The following is a 19376-nucleotide window of genomic DNA, read 5'->3' on the forward strand; positions in this document are numbered from 1 at the left end:
TGGTCACTTAAGCCTATCAATTGAGGCTAAACTCCTGAGTTCTGCCATTCTCCTGTTTTAATTATCTTATTTCTATAGGGTTGGTTTCCATACTAAAACAATGTAATATACAAAAGCTACACAATTTTGGAAGAATGGCAGGTTTCTGCCTCAGAGTCCGTCCCCTCTAGAACACGCAAAGAATAACCGTGCCACCCCCTGCCAGGCCAGCCCGCTCCTAGGCTGTGCCCAGGGTTCCTTCCGGTACAAAACACTGCCCGCTGGGAAATGCGGGCCGCTGCAGCGCGGCCATCCAGGCACCTGGAGGGGGAGAGCCTGAGAGCCCTTCTTTTATTTCAAATCTTCTTACCCGCAATTCCATGCGTTCTGGAGGCGTCCAGCTTCTCAACCAATCCCATCCTTTGCCTCAGCAACCTCCTCTGATGGCCTCTCCCTACTGCTCCCCAGTGACCTGATCTCTGTCTCAGTTCCATTTGTGCAAAAGGTCCAGGGAAGACTGACCCTTGGAGACAGCAGGTATAGAGCGGGTCTTGGGTTCCAGTGGGGCTCAGCTTTGGCGACTGCATGTGGAAGCAGGGGCCTGCACAGCCCCCGGCTCGCTGGGCCCCAAGGGGAAGACCCGCCTGCGCCCCCCCGACCAAGCCGCACTCCCGGAGGTAGAGGCCTCTTTCCTAATCGGTACAGAGTGGTCCCTTGGGTCTCTACCCCCAAACCTAGCTTCCTCCACTTAGACAGGAGATGGCGTCCTCCTGCCTGTGCTCTGAAAGGACAAAGCGGGCCCCATTTGCTATGGTGGCACCATTTGCTGAGCAGGCCTGTGACCTTATTAAACATGTCTGCATTTACTTCTGAGCCTATGTTCCCAGGACTGGAAATTACTGGGAAGTAAGAACAGAACGGTGACTAACAGGCCCCCACAGTCCCAGGCAAAGGGTAACATTGGAGCGAAGTGCAGCTCCTGCAAAACTACCCTGAACCTCCGGTGTGGCCACGCCCCCAGCAGCCCAGGGGCCCCCGACAGCACCCCCGCCCCTTCCCCAGACCCAGGAGGAGCCAGTGGTGAAGGCTGAAGAAGCAACAGCCCTGGCCGCACAGGGGACCAAGAATGGACTCCAAGGCCAGCGTGTCTGCCACGTCCAGCCCCAAGCCCGTTAAACACAGGGCAGCTTTAACCAAACCCTGTCTTAATGAGCTTTATTTGGAGTTGGCTTAATATAAGTTTTTCTGTAAAAAAAAAAACCCCTCCCCTCAACAACCAGGAAAGAGAATAGCTTTGGGTGGGAGTTTTTCTAAGTGGGCTGGAGAGGCAGCCGCTGCTATTGAAATGCTCTGTGTGTAGAAGAGGGGAGGAGGTCGGGTTTCAGTCCAGGCTGTTTTGTTTCGCTCCCTTCCAGGGCCTCCTCCTGCTCCCGATCTCTTCTGTATTTGAAACTTAAAAAGAAGCGAGTCTGAAGTAAAGTCGCCATGCTAAGCCCCATGAAGCCTGAGCACCCAGCCTGACGGCAGTCCCAGCCGCTCCCAGCTATGGGGTCTGAACCAGCTGGGTGGCCTGGCGAGGCCCTGCCTCCCCTGAGGGGAGGCGGCATGGCTGGAAACCACCCACTCTGTCAGCGTTCTTGTTCCCCCTTTTTTCTGCCTGTAAAAGCCTTCCGTTCTGTTCAACTCCTCAGTATACCTGTGTTCACTAGATGGGATGCTGCCTGATTGACGAATTACTCAATAAAGCCGATTAGAGCTTCAAGTTTACCCAGTTGAAGTTTTGTGTTGTAACAGAATCCAGCAGGGACCCGCTGCGGGGCGACCCCTTGCCGCCTCGGCGCACGGCGGTCAGACCTGGTGAGGCCCCGGGCCTGGGCCTGCGGGAGCGTGACATCCTGGGGCGCCCGTGCGTGCCGGGGCCTCCCACTCCGCCTGCTGACAAGGCCTCTGCTCTGCATGGCACCTCAGCTGTCACCTCTGGCGGCACCAGGGAATCGGCAGGCCAGCTGCCCAGGCGCTGACACGCAGGCCCACCCCGAGATGCTGGGTGGTCGGCTGGAGCGGGGCCCATTGAGCAAGGGGACTGTGCAGGCTCCTGCTTCCCTGTGCAGCCGGACCCAAGACCTGCCCTGTACCTGCTGTCTCCTTGGCTCAGCAGCCACCCTGTGGTCGGGATGGCGGGGGCATGGGCAGGTGCGTCTGATCAGAGACTATTTTAGCAGCAGCATCTGGGAACACACTGGCAATGCTGGTTCTCGGCCTATGGACTCAGGGCCTCAGGATGGGGCCCAGTGCTCTGTGTTCAAAGAAGCCCTCTGAGGGATTCCAATGGGCTCTCAAATGTGAGAATCCCTGCCCTGGACTAACGATAGAATTATCGCGCAGTTCCTCACTTTTCAAACCCTGACTCGCCTGGGCATCGCAGTATAATGTGATTCCGGTGCAGCTCTGGGAGGAGCGCGCTCTGCCCCCAGCCGGCCAAGCAGCACTGCCGGTGGGCGGCCCCGCCCTCGCGCAGCGGTCGAGCGCTGGCTGCGTGCAGACCCCGTGCCAAGCCCTCACTTATCCCCCCTCATCTCCCCGGAAACACGAAGAGGTAGGTATTATTATTAGCATTTCCACTTCTTAACAGCTTTATGGAGAAACAATTTACTTGCCTTACCACTCGCCCATCTGAAGCGTACAATTCCATGGCTTTTGTGTGTTTGCAGAGCTGTGCAGCCACCAGCTCGGCCAGTTCTGGAGCGTCGTCTCCACCCTCACGGGAAGCCCAGCCCCACAGCGCTGGGCCGCCTGCTTTTTCTATAAATAGGTTTGCCTATTCCAGACATTTCATGTAAAAGGAACCATACACTGTGTGGCCTCTGTGCCTGGCTTCTTTCACTTAGTGGATTGTTTTTGAGGTCCATGCACGTGGTGGCATGTGTCAGGGTTCTCTTCTTTCTATGGCTGTGTAATATACCATTGGTGGAAAGACCTCTTTGTTATCCATTCGTCTGTGGATGGACATGGGGATTGTTTCCATTTTTTGGATATTAGGGGAAGTGCTGCGTTGGCCATTTATGAACAAGCATTTCCATTTGACAGAACCGAGGCTGTTTCCATCTCACAGAGCAGACCCGGAGGCTGAGAGACCAGGCAGCCTGGGCGAGGTCACAACCAGCCCAGCGCGCTTTCTGCCTCCTAGCCGCCAGCCCCAGATGCCCAGGTGGCAGCAGCACGCAGGGCGGACGAAGCACACTTGTTCCTGGGGAAGGAGCCAGGGCCCTGGACTCAGGGCTCCTGGATCTGAGTCTTGGCTCGACTCCTTCCCTGGGGACCGTGGGCAGCGCTCAGTTATCCCAGGAGACAAATGGCGGGTCTATTCAGAGCTGCATGTGGAGGAGGGAAGGTGGGCACGGAACGCGTCCTCAGTATGTATGAGCAAATGCTGGCCGAGATGGCGCTCCAAGATCAGGACCAGGGCGGCTGGCAGCGGGAGTCATCGGAGCTTCATCGTGGGGTTGGGGGCCAGGCGCAGAGAGGGGAGGAGAGGCAGGGGCGGCAGCATTCCGGGTGGGGCGGACCCGCTGCCTGGGGATCCAGTCCCTGAAGCTTCCCGCTCGCCCCCGCAACCATTGCCCAGGCCCAGGGGCGACTGCCGCCATGTCCGGGTCGGGCAACATCGGGCAGATGAGGGGAAAGGTGGCTCCGCAGATTCAGCAGGAACGCCGGGCACAGTTGGGAACATCAGAGGCTGGTGGCTTGTCGAGACACCAAGCGTGCAGACAGGCTCCCGCTGCCCAGCAGCCCCAGCGGCTTCCCCAGTCCCCTCCCTGCTCTGGGCCCCCCGGCCCAGGCCCCACAGCTGCTTGGCTCCCGCTGGGCACCCCCTACCTCACCACTGCCCCTCAACCCCCTTCAGCTCGCCACGGCTTGGTCCGAAAGGATGGGTTCAGCCCCGATTCGGCTGCCGTGAGTGGGCCTCCAGGCCAGCAAGCGCCTTAACCTCTCCGAGCCTCACCCGTAAAACGGGCAGCGCCTCTCCCAGGGTTCGTGAGTGGTATTTGCCTCTGTCGGGCCCGCTTAATCCTCTCGGCAATGCTGGGGGCAGGTGGGGGTTCAAAGGGGCCCCGCCGAGATCTGCCTCGGTGGTGTGTGTATTATTTTGAGCTAAAGGCAATTTTAGCTGCAGGCTCAAGAGAAACTTCTGCCCTTCCCTGACCACATGGAAGAACTTGGATCAGAGGCCTTGCCCACAATGGGAGATTATCAGGGACAACCTCGTCGGACCTGTCTCTAAGGGCAGGGCAGACTTCCACTCTCTAAGCACCTGCCCTTCTTACCATCCTGCAAAGGCGCTTTGAGGCCCCCAATGCACCCACCCCGGCCCTGGCTCAGAAGGTCACACACCCACATTCCCTTTCTGTCTCCGAGTCCTCCTGCCTGTGGGTCTCTGACACTCTCCTGTATGTGGGGCCCCATCCATAGCTATGTATTTAATTTGGTGTTTTCTCTTGCCAATCTGTCTCATGTCTATTTGATTATTAGACCAGCCACAAGAATTTGTTTTTCCTTTCACAGACACTTCTGTTATCTCCACTGATCAGAAGAGAAAACTGAAGTTTCTCTTTTGTCTGGGCCTCCGCTTCTGCGTCGGCAGCATGTGCAGCTCGCGGAAGGAGAGAACTTGGAGGGGCCACCCTTACGTTCCCGCCTCTGTCCTGAGAGTGGGGCAGGCCAGGCGCAGGGAGCAGCATGAGAGGCAGGCTTTTTCCAAAATCAGCCGTTTGCTTCCATCTGAAAGCTGATGCCACTCGAGGCCCAGGGATGGAGGGAGCCCTGCCGCCCTAGGAGAAGAGTTACTGGTCTCCCTTCTTTTGTAGGATCAGATTTTTTGAAAAGGAAAGAAAACTAAAGGAAAAGTGTACCAGGTCAGCCAATTGCAGAATCTGCTCACTTGCCACCCCTCTGTCGGGGAAGCCGCCCCCAGGCGGCCCTCTGCAGGCCGTGGCCAGGGGACGGCCTGGTGCCGAATCAGGCCTGGCTCAAGCCCTCTACTCTGTGTGACCTTTGGCGAGGTTTAACCATTCTGAGCCTTAGTTCCTCCTCTGCAAACTGGGAGCAATGGTAGCAGCCACCATAGGTTTGCTGGGGAACCTTTATTCCCTAAGAGAAGGTCTGTAAAATCCCCGGCCCCAGACCTGGCCCTCGTGGGCGATGGCTAATATTAGCCTCTCTCCTCCCCATCTAGTGAACCCTATTTGTCTTTCAAGGTCCAAGTGGCTTCTCAGTGAAGATTTTCCAAAAATCTAGATAAGAGTGAAAAGTGCAAACTCTCCTAGAACACCAGAAGACACGTGACTCTAAGTGCTTTGCAATGATAGTCATGAGTTCTCCCATTAACACCATAAAGCAGCTAACTTATCATCATGCCCATTTTATAGGCACAGAGAGATTCAGTGACTTGCCCAAAGTCCCACAGCAAGGAAGTGCTGAAGCCAGGATTTGAGCCCACTCAGGGTGGTGGATCTCTATGGATTTGTCTAGTCTGGATATTTCCATATAAATGAAAGCACATGCCATGTAACCTCTGGTGCCTGGCTTCTGTCACTCAGCATAACGTCTTCAAGCTTCATCAATGTTGCAGCAGGTGTATGTACGGCCTGCCTTCTGGTGGTTGCACAATGCTCCATTGGACAGATGGACCATACTTTGTTTATCCATTCATCTGTCAATGGACATTTGGGTTGTTTTCACTTTGGGCTGTTGGACTAGTGCTTCTATGAACGTCTGTGCGCCAGCTCTAGTTTGAACACTTGTTTTAAGTCCCTTTGGGTATATAGCTAGGAGTGAATTTCTGGGTCATGTGGTGACCCAGAACGTCCTGAGGAAGAGGCAGACTGTGAGCTGCTTATGCACATGCCTGGGGTTGTGGCTGGTGGTTCTGCAGAGCTCTGGGCATCTTACCAAATGGGAACACAGAGAGCAACGTCACTAAACTCCCACAATCATCTGCCTGCCTGGCCTGGTCCCTTGCTGTGCTAGCTGTCACATTGGAGGCAGGCAGGCGCGTTCCCAAGGCTCCCTCCCCTTCCACCCCTGACATCCAGGGGATATCTTCCTTCTGGCAGGGCTGCCCGACGGGGCCGGACCCTGCTGGGTCCCCTCCAGGGATGGAGGGAAGGTGTCAGCACGCCTTCTAATTGAGTCCAACACAGATAGGCCAGGGTGTTAGGACTCCCAGGTTACTCTGACTCCTGCCTTCCCTCCCGCATCAAGAACAACAGGGGTCCCCTGAAAGTTCCTCACCCCACCCCCCTTCCCTCCCACTACCAGGCCCGGGCAGGCAGCTGAAGGCAGCAGCTGTGAGCCGCAGAGCCGCGGGGAAAAGGCTGGGGAGGTGCCCCATGCCAGGGGCCCGTGGTTCCGTCGTTCACCCAGCGACCACACAACATGTACTGCACTGAGGGGCCGCCTTGGGTGTCAGGGGTACAGTGCTGAGAAACACAGGCTAGGTCCCCTCATGGTGTGATCTAGTTTTTTTGACAAGTCCAGTACGACTCCTCTTGCCAAGTTCAAGCACGAACCCAAGAAACCTTGCTGCTTGTTGGCAAATCTGGGCCTTCCGTGCCGATCCTTTACAGCCACAGGATGCCGCATGGTTCCAGGTAGCTGTCCTATTAGTTAAATGATGCATGTACTTATTGTAACAGAGTTCCTCCTAGTTTTTGATCTTTTAAGTCCTGGTTCATGGTTGCCCAAAAATCACAGGACAGTTCTTGAACCCTTGAGGTGAGACTGTCCAGCAGTACTGATTCTTGACCCAAGATTCTGGGTCCTGCCATTCAAAAGCAAACAGCAGTTGAGAGTCTTAGTCAACCAGAATGGAAAAAAGAAAAACCCAAACCAACCATCTTTTAAGTCCAGAACTGAATACCAGAGGCTGTGCCCGGGTGTACTGTTCTGTACAGTGTCATTTATGGCCCTTCAATCTTGTATTGTACAGGGAGTGGCAGGGCCAAATGAGCCCATATGCCTGAAACTTCTGAATTATCGGGCACATCCCCTCCAGGGTCTCCTTTCGCCCGGGTACGGCCTCCTATCGGGAGTCCCTGTCCCTGGTCTGAGGTCGGCTTTCACGGCGGAGGCTCGCTTAGCCCCGGCCTTCCAGCAGCCCACGCAGCGGGGTTTACCTGATTCTCAATTTCTTCTAGCCAGCGCTGCTTTCCTCCTCCTTCCTGCGGTTACCTAAGGAACTGCTGGGCATGCTCTGGAGGGACCTTAGGCGGAGCTGTTGTTATTCAAGAAAGTGATTTGAGCACAGAGCTGATAGCAAATCCCTTCCCAGAAGAGGAAATCCACATCTCCTAGAGCACATTCTAATGGCTTCAAGGAAAACTGGCTTTCAGGGCTTCCCGAAATTCTAGTTACAGTTCAGCTAGAGGTCTATTGACCATGAGATAAGTTGCCTTGGTATCAATCAAAAAGCTTGATAATTTGTCCCCCCACTGTAGTTTTACCCCAGGCTCCTGGTAGGGGGCGTGTCTTTAATACATTGTTGCAATAACTGAACCTCTGGCCCCATCATTCATCGCCACAGCCATTTCCTTTCCCCAACATAACTCCCAAGTTCTCAGACTCTGACTTCATTTTCCCTCATTTTTCCCGTGCCCTTTTCCCTTGCAATACGATTGCCCTGCCCCAACAGGGGATTGACCTCCACAGAATTTGTGTCCCCGATGGGTCCAGGAGAGGGAGACTAGTTCAGGCTGACCTGCTCTGGCTCCCTCAGCTGAGTAAGGAAGATGCCCCCCAGGGCTGGAGGGGCAGTGGGATCGCTGACCGTGCTCACAGCAGCCGAACACCCTGACATTCCTGGTCCCTCTCCTCAGCGTCTGCTACCTGCCACAGGCAAATTCCCTTTTCTCTGGGGGAAAAAAATTAATCTACTTCCTTGCAATTCTGCATCTTTATTATATAAAGCCATAAAAACCTGTATATAAGGTATTTCATCCCATTTTCCTGGTCTTTGACGAAATAACTCTAATTGCAGTATAGTATAGTATTTTAAAACCTGTTCAGTGGCCAGCATTCTCCTGAATCCAGATTATATATAAGCAAGCAGTATTACAATAAAAAGCCATTTTCTTTTTATTCATAGGTCATAGCATAGGTTTACCAATTAGCCAAGATTTGACTAAAGGGCTGTTTCCTGGAACAGAGGCTCCCCCGCCCATTCTACCATACAGAGCTGTATAATATCACACAAGCCTTCGCACCTTAATTTCTGATGATCATTCTAAGTCATAATCTGGCACTGTAATCTTGATATATCACTGTAATCCTGATATTTCAAAAACCAGAAAGCACCTTAATTCCTGACAGCCGTTCTAAGCCATTACCTGGGACTGTAACCCTGAACCAGAAAACTCAGTAATTCAATTGGAAGTTGGCAACAGGGAGCACCAAGAATTGGAGAAGGAGAGTCCCCGAGTTGAAATACTTGGCAGCTGCCAGGGAGTCTCAAAATAACACCCTGGGGTCCCCCAGCCAGGAAGCCGATGAGACTTCCCACCAAATACTCAGACTGGCCAGAGAGTCCCAGAGGTGTCCCACCAGAGTCACCAGAAGGTCAAACCAGAAAAGCTGATGTCATTCTGCCTGTTACTGTCAGAACCAATAAGTAGAGACAAGGGTTGAATCCTTGTGGGTGCTTTAATCAGATGTAGTTATCTGAGAAGATGGTGGGTCATGTCCCCTAAACACCATCGCAACATCTCATCCGAAGGTGGCCTTTTTATAAAGAGAAGAAAAGGATAGGTAAGGGGTTTAGAAAAAGGTTAATCAGGCAAGTGTTGCAGTTCTGTGATGATTTTTCCAGTACTTCTGCACCTGTTGATCAGCAGTTCTTTATCTGCATTGCAACTGTTCCCTCCCTGGAACACAGAGGCTCAGACACCAGCTCCAGGGCTTAAAGACCCCTCGGGGCACAAGGCTGAATTGCTCGTCGCCTCATAGTTCCTGTATTCCTGGAATGACAGCTTTCCACCTGCGTTAATCACTTAAGCCTATCAAGTATAACTAAAGCTACCATTTTTAACTCTTGGGGTCCCCTGCCATGATGACGACTCCCGACTGCAGACCACAGGGACCGGTGATAAGGCCCAGGTCACCAGGGCTCTGACAGCCACCCTCAGCTTACCCGGCAAGTGCTTAGAAATGGCTGTAAGGACTGACGCTGACCTGTGAGCATCTCCTGAGCCCACGGACATGGGTTCCTTGGGGCCACGCAGCTCTGTTTCTGACTGGATAGTCCCCTTAACTGAGGAAAATACACACAAGAAGTATCATTTTAAACATTTTAAAGTGACTATTTCAGTCATATTTAGTACTTTCACAGTGTTGTGCCACCAGCCTCTCTATTTACTCTCCAAACATTTTCGCCACACCCACTGGCGGTCTCCCCATGTCCCTGCCCGCCCCCTGGGAAGCGCCCCTCGCTCTCTGTGCCCATGGACTTGCCTGCTCTGCATGTCTAGTACCGAGACAGGCCAGTCAGCCAGGGCGAGCGGAACAGGGGACTGAGGCAGATAGTTTCCCGGCCGAGCAGCGTACAGCCATCTAGTAAACCACAAAAGCCTATTTTTTTCTAAACCAAGGACACTTAATAGTAAGTGGTTTAAACTTCTTCTCCCCAGCCAGAGGGTAAACAGCTTAAATCACTCTACTCAGGGAGATGAATTGCAGAAATACGGGTCAGTGCCGTTTGTGCCAACCACACCCAGGGACGGATGAAGTCAAGGGAATAAGTCTCATTTTGGTCTTCTCTTGCAATCCTCCCCTAAGCCCTTCTCTAAACTCCCGGCCTTTGAAACCCTCAAGAGGAAGAACTCAGAGCTCTCTTCCTCCCAGGAGCACGCCCACAGCTTCCCTTTCCCCCGCTCCCTTATCCAAGGTGTGTTTATCTTTCTCTCTCCTAAGCTCCAAGGGCCCTTCTTTAGCCTCTGTAACTTCTTCCCAGAGTGCATTTCTTCTACAGCTTGGTTTTACCACCTCTGTAACTTTGTAAATAAACTTTCTCCTATAATTAGAGTTCTTGGCTCTGAATTCTTTCTTTGCCAACCTTAAGAACTTCACCGGTAACAGTGTTGCATAGCCAACAGCACAGACAACACTGGGCTCTGGACTGCCTCCCACGCCGGCTGGCCCACGCCGGCCACTTCAGCTCCAGCTCCATCCCCCTTCCCTTCACCAGGGGTCAGTTTAGCGTTAGCTGTCAACTGTCCTCCCAGAAGCTAACAGTAAGCCCACAGCCCAGGAGGGGAAGAGCCCTCTCCTCACCTCCTCCCCTCATTTAAAGAATTACCGGCCTTGAGGGCCATTTGCATTTTTAATTATATTTTATTGATTACTCTATTACATTTGTCCCAGTTTCCCCCTTTGCCCCCTCCACCAGCACCCCCCACTCCCTCAGGCAGTCCCCCCACCATTGTTCATGTCCGTGGGTCATGCGTATAAGTTCTTTGGCTGCTCCATTTCCTGTCCTGTACTTTACATCCCCATGGCTGTTCTGTACCTACCTATTTGTACTCCTTAATCCCCTCTCCTCTTCACCCATTCCTCCATCTGGCAACCATCAAAACATTCTCTGTATCCATGATTCTGTCTCTGTTCTTGTTTGCTTAGTTTGTTTTTTAGATTCAATTGTTAATAGATAAACATTTATTGCCATTTTAATGTTAATAGTTTTGATCTTCTTTTTCTTAAATAATTCCCTTTAACATTTCATATATTAAGGGCTTAGTGATGATGAGTTCCTTTAGTTTTTTCTTGTCTGGGAAGGTCCTTATCTGCTCTTCCATCCTAAATGATATCTTTCCTGGGTAGAGCAGTCTTGGCTGTAGGTCCCTGCTTTTTCATGACTTTGAATATTTCTTGCCAATCCCTTCTAGCCTGAAAAGTTTCTTTTGAGAAATCAACTACCTTCTTTTTTCTTGCTGCTTTTAAGATTCTCTCTTTAACTTTTGGAATTTTAATGAAGCTGTGTCTTGGAGTGGGCCTCTTTGCATCCACCTTGTTTGGGACTCTCTGTGCTTCTTGGACTTGCATGTCTATTTCCTTCACCAAATTAGGGAAGTTTTCTTTCATTATTTTTTCAAATAGATTTTCAATTCCTTGCTTTTTCTCTTTTCCTTTTGGTACTCTATGATGTGAATGTTGGGATGCTTGAAGTTGTCCCAGAGGCTAATTACACTATCCTCATTGTTTTGGATTCTTCTTTCTTCTTATTGTTCTAATTGGTTGCTTTTTACTTCCTTATGTTCCAAATCATTCATTTGATTCTTGGCTCCATCCACTCTACTATTGATTCCCTGTAAATTATTCTTCATTTCAGTTAGTGTATCATTTCAGTAGTTTCTGACTGGCCCTTTTTTTAATGCTGTTGATGTTCTCACTAAGTTCATTGAGAATCCTTATAACCAGTGTTTTTAACTCTACATCTAGTTGATTGCATTTGTCTCCATTCTGTTTAGTTCTCTCTCTGGAGTTTTGACTGTCCTTTCATTTGGGCCATATTTCTTTGTCTCCTCATTTTGACAGCCTCCCTGTGTTTGTTTCTATGTATTAGGTAGAGCTGCTATGACTCCCCGTCTTGGTAGCGTGGCCAAATGTAGTAGGTGTCCTGTGGGGACTAATGGCACAGGCTCCCCTATCACCCAAGCTGGGTACTACTTGAGGTGCACCCTTTATGTGGGTGAGTGCATCCTCCTCTTGTAGGTGAGCCTTGATTTCTGTTGGCAGATCAATGGGAGGGATTTACCCAGGCCAGTCAGCAGCAAGGGTTGGCTATGACCATTTACCACCAACCTCTACTCTCTGTGCAGGGGCAGGGTGGCAGTGTTTTGATGTGGTCTGTAGCTGTCCACTGAGTGCACAGGCTCCCAGATTTCCTGGGTGGTGCAGGCCTAGGTCAGTCCCTACCTGTGTTTTGCCCTGGGCCACCCTGCCTGAGCTATAAGCAACCTGAGATGGTTGCTCCTTGTGCTGGGCTTGGTGATTCCCAGGCAAAGCCAAGCTGTGAATCTAGGCTGGCTGGTGCTAGTGCTGATACTGGGGCCAGTTAGCAAAGTACAGGGGCTGGGGGCTCACTGAGGCTGGCTGTTGCTTATTTAAGAAGATTTAGTAAGTTGTGAAGCATAAGCCAAGACCAGCTATCCATATAGAAAGGTAGATTGGGTGGACCCATAAGTCGGGTGGGACTGAGTCTTTGGGGTTCTCCAGGGTGAGGCAAACAGTATTAGTCAGGTTGATGAAGTCTCAGATATGGCACCTGCCTGCTGGCTCTGTGGGAGGAGGGTTCAGAAAAGGGACACTAGCCTCTGCTTGCCTTTCTGTCTGGGAGAAAGCTGTCCGCCAGCTTTCGCCTTGATGGCAGACACTTCATTTCCTCCCCGTGTGCCACTGGTGCCTTTCAAGCTGCTACACAAATGTTGGAGCTCAGAGGGAGTGAGTCTGAGTAAGTCCGTGTGTGGGTTTTTAAAGAGAAACTGCATGGGATTCTGGAAGTTTCTTCCACTGACTCAATCCCTACTGGTTTTTATAGACAGAAGTTATAGGGACTTAAATGCCTGCCGCTGGAGCCCTCGGCTGGGAGGGCCTGGTGTAGGGTTAGGACTCCTCATTCCTGAGATATCCATTCAAAATTTTTATCTACAACACGTGGATGTGGGACCAACCCGTTCCATGTCTCTGCCCTCCTACCAGTCTGGATGGATGTGGTTTCTTTAATCCTGTAGTTGTCAGACTTCCATTCAACTTAAATCCTGATGGTTCTGAGTAATGGTTTTTCTATATTTTGTAATTTTTTTGTAATTTTGATATGGTTGTTGAGGAGGTAAGTCGTGTTTGCCTATGATGCCATCTAGACTGGAAGTCTGCCCATATCATTTGCATTTCAATAGGGAAACAACAAGGGTTCTTTAAGCATAGAGTTTCAACCTCTGACAAGTAAGGTGAGTGTATAGATTCATCTGCATAGGTTGTGCGTGTGGCAAACACAGAAGGGTTTGCTGAAGACACTCATTCCCAGTAAACACTCATTTGACCAGGAAGATAGGGAGAATGCATTAAAATCCTGCCTCAAATACCAAATTCACAGCTCGAAGCTGACCTGCCCAAGACATCTTTTGTTCCCAAAGGTCACGGCAGCTGGAGGAAAGCACACTGCCTGCTCCTCAGGGACCTTGGCCATATGCCTTGGTGGAGTCCTGGACACAGAGATGGTTTCTAGCTCAAGGACGTGACCAGGGGCTGGAGCAGCCAGTGCGTCAAGGGTGTCACTGTACCAGCAGGGGAGCTGAACAAAGAAGGGGGAGGTCCCGTGGGTCAGGGGTCTCACAGTCAGAGGAAAGAGTTGCAAATATGGGACGGGACAGACCCAGATGCACCTGTGATGCTGGCTTGTGAAGGGTGGCAGAGCTTGTCACCTTAAACACGGCACTTTGACAAGAGTATCTTGAGCTAACGGCAATTGAGAAGAAGCAAATACCAAAAAAAGGCCTTCGCCCTCCTCCTATTTGCTTAAAAGGCATACACAAGTTTGTAGAAAGTATCCCCCTCCCCTCTCTTCCAGGAAGGAGAGACATCACTCATCAGCAACGACTCCACACCCTGAGCAGCCGGAGCAGGCGCCCACAGAACGCGCACGACAACCTTGCCCTCTAGTCCTCCACTCTCACTGGTTTCGCCCGACCGTTCTTGTTGGGGTGGTCAGTGACGTGGACTGTGAAGGAATTCACACAGAGGAGAAAGTGCAGCGAGTAAAGGTTTTATTCACTCTCCAAGGGAGGAGAGGGGCACGGTGCAGAGCGATGCAGCAGCACGGAGGGGCGGGGGCTTCGAGCTTTCATTTGGTGACTGGGGTGCTTGTGGAGCAGGATGTCTCAGTGGTCCTACCTAGGCTGCAGCTTGTCTCACCGTTATCTTTGGGTGCAGGGTCTGGTCTGGTTGGTGCAGACTGGTATGTCCTGTTTCGTAAGTTCCCAGAGCCTCTGCACCTTCAGGGCACTTCTAGCAATTTCTTAGTCCTGGGGATAAAGGCCCATAAAACAATTAGAGTCAGTCACGCTTTATGGGGTCCAGGTAGCTCTGGCAAAGATGGCCTGAAAAGGGGGCTTTTGTCCTATTATTTATCTTCCCACAATTGGCTGCCCTAGAGGAGAAAGGTGCTTTCTCTTTGTCTTGTCACTTCTCTGAAAATGTATTGGTCTTTTGTTAAGTTGCTATATGGGCCCAGGTTTGAACCACCCCTTTCTGTTACTCGTCATTGTGTGGAAGAAATGAGTCACATGCTCAACCTGACCAGCTCAGGGGAGGCTGCGTGGCAGCTGTACAAACTCAGAGACCTAAAGTAACCACGCAGGACGGTCTGAGATTCAAACTTATTCACTAAAGGCAGTTTATCGTGGGTAGTCATGTCCTGGGCTAGAATCTCCCTGATTGAGAAAAGTCAATCTTTACCTCTACTGAGCCTGTCTATTGTGCTTTTGCACCTACAATAACATACCTTTGGCTCAATTTCCTTTTTCTGGACCCCTCAAAGTGCTGGCACTGCACCAGGGGGAGACCACAAATCCCCTCGTTGTTACTGTTATTAGTTGTTGGCTGTTACCTGTCCTGTACGCACCTATGTAAATGATCTGTCATTTCACTATTTATCTGATCCCAGAGGTTCCCCTCGACCCTGCTTTGCTTTCTCCTGCCTCCCTGATCTGTCACCCGTGAATTTCATGTAACCCCCTTACACCTTCTCCTTTGATTGTGATGCATAAAATAAGGTGCAAAACTGCCATTTTCTGGAACAAAATCTCAGTCCACTGAGATTTTGTTTCCAGGCAATTGTTGTCAGTTTGCGTCAAATAAATTCTCAAAAATTCTCTCCAGGTCTGGATGCGTCTCACGTTGACAACTGGGCACGGCACCTGCATGCACGCGCCGTGCTAATAGATGCCCAAGGCCCTGGAGCTACAAGTCCTGGGGGAGGGGGCAGGGGGAGGCCAGAGACCGTGGGGTCGGGGCAGAGGGTCATTAGAGGGAGCTGCTAGTGCACCAGCAGGCCGCTGGTGGCGGTGATATTGCGGAACCTAGGGCGGGGTGGGGTGGGTGTCCACAGGTGACAGGAAAGGTCACAGATGAATGTAGAGCTGCCTTTGTGCCCGGGGAGAGCCGGTGAGGCACACCCGCCAGAGACGGGTGCACTGACGGCCAGCAGCAGCCACAGGACGCACCTGTGTGAAGTAGAAAACGCGCCCGGAGGGCGGCTGCCACCCCAGGCTGGAGTCACACCCACGGCCGCCGGCAGGCTGCCCTGGGGCCGAGCGCGGCCGCCACAGCTGTGCACGGCAGCCCGGTGAGGGCTGGGGTCTGGGGAGGCCCGCCCGCCAAGGTCAGCTCCGGTGTGAATGTGGAACCTGGGGGTGCTGGGGGCAGGCGGGGGGCCGGGGGCATCTCGGAAAGGCCCGGAGAACCGCAGGCTGGTTTGCCGCAGTGGCCACATGCGCCTGACAAGACCACAGATCAAAACCGCAGCCCGGAGGCGCAGTCTGCACACGCACATCCAGGAGGTTACCACTGCTGCGGGCCCAGGTCAGCGGCTGAGGCCGACGGGACCCCACGGGGGAGACGGACCGAAGATAAGGGGGTCCCGCCCTCTGTCTAAGGAGAAAGGTGAGCCTTGGGGTCGTGCTCCTCACTAAGTTAAACAGGCGCCTTATGACCCACCCACTCTGCTCCCAAGTATCTATCTCCCTGAAAAACTGCGAGCAAGTGCTTGAGCAACAACTTACATGCGCGTGTTCCCAGCAGCATCACTCGCAATCCTCAAAGGCGGAAAGCACCGAACTGTCTGTCGGTGGCTGCGGGGACAAACTGTGCCCCAGCCACACAGTGGGGTATTGTTTAGTCCTGAAAAGTCACGAAGCACCAACACATGCCACAACGTGGATGCGCCGGGAGGACTTGTGCCGAGCGGCGGCAGTCAGCCAAGAGCAGAGCCTGCGAGATTCCGTTTACATGAAATGTCCAGAACAGGCCAATTCATAAACACAGAAAGAGGTGCCAGTTGCCCAACACTGTGAATCTACTGAATGCCACCGAGTTGTACACTTTTAAATGGTTAACTTTATGTTGTGTGAATTTTACCTCAACTAAAAAAAATGATGAATAAAGCAAATGGCTGAGACCACAGCGCCACCAGGGGCAGAGGCGGCGGCCCTTTGTTCACCCGCAGGCAGTGCCACAGCTCTGGCAACGCGGTGGCGGTGGCAGCGGCGGGAGGCCTGCGGGTCCTGGGCCGAGGGCCGCACGGCTCAGGCTGGAGGCGGCCCGTGAATGTCTAGGCACCAATGCGTTCCAGAGCGTTCTCCCTGCAGAGCGTTAGCGCAGACTCCTGGATGGCTCTGGGCCAGAAGCGTGGCCGGTCCCAAACATGAGCCAGTCCCTGTGCCTGATAGTAAGACTCGGCTCCCCTACCTGCTGGTGGGCTGGCCCGACAGGCCTTAGAAGCTTCCTGAACATATATTTCCTCAGCAACCTGAGGGAGCCAGGGATTCAGGCTCCCTCATAGAAGGATGGGATGAGAAAACTCACAGAGCCCAGGCCCCAGGGCAAACCTCTGTCTCATCTGCCCGCCCTTGATCTTTCATCAGAAGCAGCCAGAAAAGAGGCCCGAGGGCCCAGCTACCAACAGGCCATCGAAACAGTATTAGAGATGCCAGGGCAAACCAGCTTCCTTGGGTCCACACTGAGGGCAGGCAGGCAACCTCAGGTGTGCTCAGGGGGAAGTCCCCGGAGCCAGGCCAGAGCAGGCCTGGAGGATGTGGACGGGGTGCGGGTGGGGGTGCTGGGGCACCTCTGTGGGCCAAGAGCCCCGGCCCCCACCCACTCTGTGGCCAAGGGGCTGGTGGGCGCCTTCCGGGCGCTCCCCGGTGGCCCGCAGGCAGCACGCACATGGCCTCTCCTCTCTCTGCGCAGGGCAGGCTGGCAGCTGCTGCCTTTCAATAATGTCGCAGATGCAGAGTCCGGATTTGGGAGGTCGGTGGACAGAGGCGAAAACTGGCATGGCAAGCTGGCAGGCAGCAGGGCAGCCCCCTGCTCGCGAGGCTGTGAAATGGAAGCACTCCCAGAGCCGGAGCGGGAGCGGGCAGCCGCCGGCCCCACCTCACCCCCGGCTTCTGGCAGTGCCCCGCCCCGCCCCTGCCCGGAGGCCGCTGCACAGATCCCCTCGCTCTCCAACCTCGCAGGCGGACCAGTGGGAGGAATGAGGGCAGAGTGCACGGGGGTTGGGGTGCTTGTCGGCCCCATCGCTGCCAGGCCAAGGGCTGGCAGCGCCCCAGCTGCCGCTCTCCCCGGGCCCCGTACCTGCTCCCTTCTGCCCGTCAGGCCTAGGGGTGGGGGCAGCCCGCCCCACAGCCCCCTCCCCTGCTGCCAGCCCTGGGGGGTCCATTCCTCCTGCTGGTGTTGATCCCTGCAGCCCTCACCGAGCCCGCTTAGCTCCTGGTGTGTGAGTTTCCTCTTTCCTGCCGGCCCGGCCCTCCGTGAGTGTCCGGGCGGCTCAGTGCTGGCAGCCTTGCAGGCCGCTGACCTCCTGCCCCACTGCCAGGGTCATGAGGCCTACGGTCTTTGAGGTGACAGTGACACTAATCTAGACAACAGTGGGTTGAGGACCTGCAAGGTGTCTGTCACATTATATATTTGGGCTGACTCTTCCCAACTACCCATTCCCATTTTTAGATGAGGAGACTGAGGGTCTGGGAGGCTGTGGAACTCGCGCAAGGCCCGGAGGGCAGGCAGCGTCCAAGCGGGGCATGGACCCACATCTCCCTCTCCAAACCCCAAATGCCTGGCTGTCCCCCAGCCGCCCCAGGAAGGCCGTGCTCTTCCCCGTGCTCTTCCTGCGGCAGCTCCGTGCGGGGTTCTACTTGGAAAGACAGCTTAGGGTCGAAGGAGAACCATCCGGGCCTCATCTCAAAGCTGGGCAGGGAGGCGGGGCCGCGGCCCAAGCAGCACCCGCTGCGCTGCCCGCCCGCCCGCGCGCTGCCTCGCCCACCTCTGGGAGCCCGGTTCCCAGCCAGAGAGCAGAGAGCGGGGCAGAGAGAGCCCCTCCTGGGCTTGTCACAAGGCTCAAATAGAGCCAACCGGCGCTTCCAATCGAGGGCGCTTCCACCCCACCACCCCCACCTCCCCTCGGCCTCCTGCCTCTCTGCGGGTCCCCAGGACTGTCCCTAGGGAAGGGCTCCAGAACTTAGTTGGCAGCATCTAGAAAATGGAAAGATGGTAAAGACTGTGTTTAAGTGACCAACACAGACACGGCGGGGAACGGACCCCCAGGACCAGAGGGCCTTAGGAGTGGGGCTCGGCAGTCCCTTTGATCCACATGGTGAAGGCAGGGGAGGCACAGAATTGGGGGTGCTCGTTATGTTCTGGACATTTCTCCAGAACATGGGGGAGGGGCGAATTAGGGAGCAGGAGATGTGGGTTCTGGAAAGACAAGGGTTTGCGGGGGGAGGGGCCAGGTCTGCTTCAGGGGTGGCCCGGGAAGCACTGCGGGGCCCCTGTAAACGCTGCCCAATTCTGGCTGGCCCTCCCCTGGACCTAGATTCCTTTCTCAATAAGACATGCTCCACCAAGTGCAGATTGCCCTAGACCAGTGTCAGGCCCGACGAGTCCGACAGCAGCCCCCATGCTTGGCGGGACGTCCCCACGGGGCCTGCGCGCGCGGCAGCGCAGGAGAAAGGCCACAGCGAGCAGAGCGCCCCGCGGAGCCCGCCTCCAGGGGACTTTGGGCAGCTCTGTCCTCTGTCTGGGCTGCCCCCTCTCCTGTCTAGGGGAGCGATGAGATGAGGCCCGGGTGGTTCTCCTTCAACCCTAAGCTGTCTTTCCAAGTAGAACCCCGCACGGAGCTGCCGCAGGAAGAGCACGGGGAGGCAGAGGGGCCCGCCCGCGGGGGGCAGGGACGGAGCCGGGACGGCGCCGGAGCCGCAGCCCCCTCCGTGCGACCAGGCCCCCGCGGGGGGCTTCCCGGGCCTGTGCTGCCTGAGGCACCTGCCCGTCTGGGTGGCAAGTCCAGAAGCTGTCGGGGGCGGTCGGTGTCCCGCTGGCCCAGCACCGGCCGCACCCCCCCATTCGTCTGGTGACCTCTGGCGTCTGTGGGACGTGCTGGGCTGGGGCAGGCGGCGGGGAGAACCACAGGGCTCGTGTGCGCGGTTGCCACACACATCTGGGCCAAGGGAGAAAGAGCAAAGCAAACAGCCACATCCACCCCTCACTGCCCTCATGCAGAAGCCTTTCCTGACATCGCCGGGGAACGGTTTCCTGTGGAAAACGCCGAGGTGCAGGGGGGAGGCACGTACCTGTCC

This window comes from Pteronotus mesoamericanus, unplaced genomic scaffold (assembly GCF_021234165.1).
Source record: "Pteronotus mesoamericanus isolate MK-2021 breed Mesoamerican mustached bat unplaced genomic scaffold, CSHL_Meso_final contig_22, whole genome shotgun sequence".
Lineage (NCBI taxonomy): Eukaryota > Metazoa > Chordata > Mammalia > Chiroptera > Mormoopidae > Pteronotus > Pteronotus mesoamericanus.